Source organism: Nelumbo nucifera, chromosome 4 (genome assembly GCF_055504915.1).
Source record: "Nelumbo nucifera cultivar China Antique chromosome 4, China Antique-T2T, whole genome shotgun sequence".
In the NCBI taxonomy this organism is placed as follows: Eukaryota; Viridiplantae; Streptophyta; class Magnoliopsida; order Proteales; family Nelumbonaceae; genus Nelumbo; species Nelumbo nucifera.
Window position 1 is genome coordinate 65332501 of NC_142652.1, and position 3206 is coordinate 65335706.

General features: G+C 42.3%; 1 non-coding gene across 1 annotated transcript; it reads right to left on the reverse strand.

Moving 5' to 3' along the window:
• Positions 1-2621: 2621 nt before the first annotated feature.
• LOC148800645 (small nucleolar RNA R71) lies at positions 2622-2728 on the reverse strand. Its single transcript, XR_016071094.1, has one exon. It is a non-coding gene; the product is annotated as a small nucleolar RNA R71 (small nucleolar RNA).
• Between the last annotated feature and the right edge of the window lie 478 nt (positions 2729-3206).

Below are 3206 nucleotides of genomic sequence, written 5' to 3' on the forward strand. Positions count from 1 at the left end.
TTGCATGCCCTTAGCTTCAATTTGATTTGATGTACTTTTGATATTTAGTGCAAATAAATAAAGTGCATGTTTGATTCATGTTGTTTGGTATAACTCTGTGTAAGACCCTGAAACTGGACACTTATAGAGACTCATGTTAGTTTTAAATGTTCACAGCCATTGGATAAGTCTGGGGAGATTTATCCTGCCAAGGCTGATTCTGGTGTGCCACCAAGTGTTGGGATGGCCTGTCTCGGCCACCAGGGTAAGACCCAAGGCACATGCTGTATGGGATTACTCGAATCCTTGAACCGGACCAAATTTCCAGTATTGCCCTAGACCTTGGAGACAGATGGGCAAAACTGGAAAGTTACACCTGACCCCTACACTCGATTATGACACTTCACTAGGTGTCGGATTGGGCTGTCTTTGATATGCCAATCCGTGAGATCCTTAGCAGGGATCAAAACCTGGGTATGTTGGGACAGTCTGAGAATTCATCTGAGTGGGTGATCACAGTGACAGGATCAGCCCCTTTGTCGGACAAAGGTAATGATCGAGAATGCACTCTCTCTGATGGAAACCAAACTGCCAGCAGTTGATTTCAATCGTTGGAATTTTGTTTTGCAAAATTAATATATACATACGGGATCCATGTGAGTGGAGAGTGCGGCACTGTTCCTTGCAGCCGAGGGAGAGGTCCTCTCTTGACGGGCAGAGCTTGATCATTAAGGGCTGAGAGGTTAAGTGTAAGACCATTTAGGATAGTACTTGATGGGCTAATCTTGCACCTGCCCACAGTCCCTGGGTTTTTATAAGATGGCTTGGCCCAGGGACCACTTAATGTAAGTGTTGGGCCCATAGGGTCCATGTGATGGGCTCAGGGGTTCACTGAGCTTTTCAGTGAATTCGGCTGGGCCTTGTAATAAAGGCTAGGCTGAACCCATGTGGCTGGTGTTTAGATCAATGCTTGGGTCCCATGGCATACAAAGAAGCCCAACTGGTCAGCAGATTGGAAACTAGTTAAGCACTGAACACTTAATGGGCCAAAAGCCCATTTTGAGCTGGGCTGATATGATCACCCATCTATGGGGCGGATCTGAGATTAATGTTAGCAAAAGGATTGGGTCTTTAACCTTATCCACTCTGGGAGACCAAATTCAAATCAGATTTGAATCTGGCAACCTCCTGATAAGATCAGGAGTAAGCTAACTTAATCTGCAGATAGGATTAAGATAATCCCCTATCCAAATACTGTTTTGGATTGGGATAACTCCTAATTTAGGAGGTTTCTTAATCAAGAAGAAAAGAGGAGAAACCCCAAGAGAGAAAAGCGATTTTCGAACCAAGGGTTCAAACAAGAAAGCATCCAGCGAATTGAGATAGGATCTCATACACACTCCAGAGAGAAGATAAGCAATTCAACCATCTTCATCCCAGGAGTTCTCCTCCAGCCTCCGCCGTCCCTTCTTGCAAGATTTGATCTTTGCAGAAGAAAGAAATCAAGAAATCAATTCTTGACATCAGTCTTTCAGAAAAGACAGTAAAAGATTTGGTGCTCAGAGTTTCCAGAGGGTTCTTGAGAAGGATCTAGTGTGTAGGACGCGCTCTGCTGGTTCCGTTCCACCTACAGTTGTGTCATCTTCAGCAGGAGCAGATCTTGGTGTCTTCTTTGGGCGTGAACACTAACTTTGGGAGATACTGCTTCTCCGGATCATGTATAATCCTCCATTTTCCTTTTGGTTCAGATCTGGTTCAATTATGGTTCAAGTTGGATCCTTGAATTTTGTATTCTAAATTTAGGGAATACAATTCCCAGTTGGGAGAAGGTAGGAAAATTTTTGAAATTCGCCCACCCATTCCGCAATCCTTTTGGCGTCCATAAGATGGATCTTACATTCGTTCACGTTGCCGGGAGTTTTTCTAATAAGTTTTTGTGCTTCTTGTGATCATTGTTTCGTTTCTTGAAATGTTTGAAAAAAATATATATAGATCACTTTGATTGTTTGTGTTTTAGCATAGAATATTGTATGTTTTATTTATTTATTTATTTATTTTCATCATTCTAGATTTCTTTTTTAGGGTATGTCGTTCATGGGTTATTAGGGTTTCCTTGATTTATGTCTGTAACTCAATTTTCTAAGCAAGGTGATTTGTAGTACGATCTAGAAATAGAGGGAACTTTGCACAAGTTAAGGAGGGAAGCTCGGAGTCATTCTGAAGAGAACAATCCAGCTTTTGATTCCTTATCTATTAGTGGTTCTAATTTGAGAGAGGAGGACATCATGGCTGGAAACTGAACTTTGAAAGAGCTTGCCGCACCTGATTTGAATCAGCAACCCTTATGCATAACTTTTCTTGCTTTAGATGCTGATGCTACTTTTGAATTAAAATCTGGACTGATACATCTCTTACCCACTTTTCATGGTCTTGCAGGTGAGGATCCTCACAAGCATTTGAAGGAGCTGCATGTGGTATGCACGAGTATGAAACCCACGGGGGTGAGTGAAGAACAAATTAAATTAAGAGCCTTTCCGTTTTCTTTGAAGGATTCAACTAAGGATTGGCTTTATTATCTTACCACATGGAATGAGATGAAGAGGCTATTTTTAGAGAAATGTTTCCCAGCTTCAAGGGCGGCCAACATTAGAAAATAAATTTGTAGTGTAAGGCAGTACAACGGGGAGTCCCTACTTGAATATTGGGAATGTTTTAAAAAATTATGTGCAAGCTGCCCCCATCATCAAATTAGTGAGTAGCTACTTATCTAGTATTTCTATGAGGGACTTCAACCCACTGATAGGAGCATGATTGATGCTGCTAGTGGAAGAGCTTTAGTGGACAAAACTCTCGAGGCTGCGAGAAACGTGATTGCAAATATGGCGGCCAATTCTCAACAATTCGGCTATAGGCTTGACCCTCCATCCAAGCATGCTAATGTGGTAAATATCTCTTCCCTTGAACAACAAATTGTGAGTCTAACTTCTCTTGTTCATCAAATGGCTGTAGGTAATATGCAAATGGTGGAGGCTTGTGGGATATCTTCGGTAGTAGGGCATCAAACCGATATGTGCCCAACTCTTCAAGAGGAGACCATTGAGCAAGTGAATGCGGCAGGTGGTTTTCTGGGGCAACCACAAAGGAGATATGATCCCTATTAGAGCACGTATAATCCGGGATGAAGGGATCATCCCATTCTAAGCTATGGGAATCTGCAAAACCGCCCG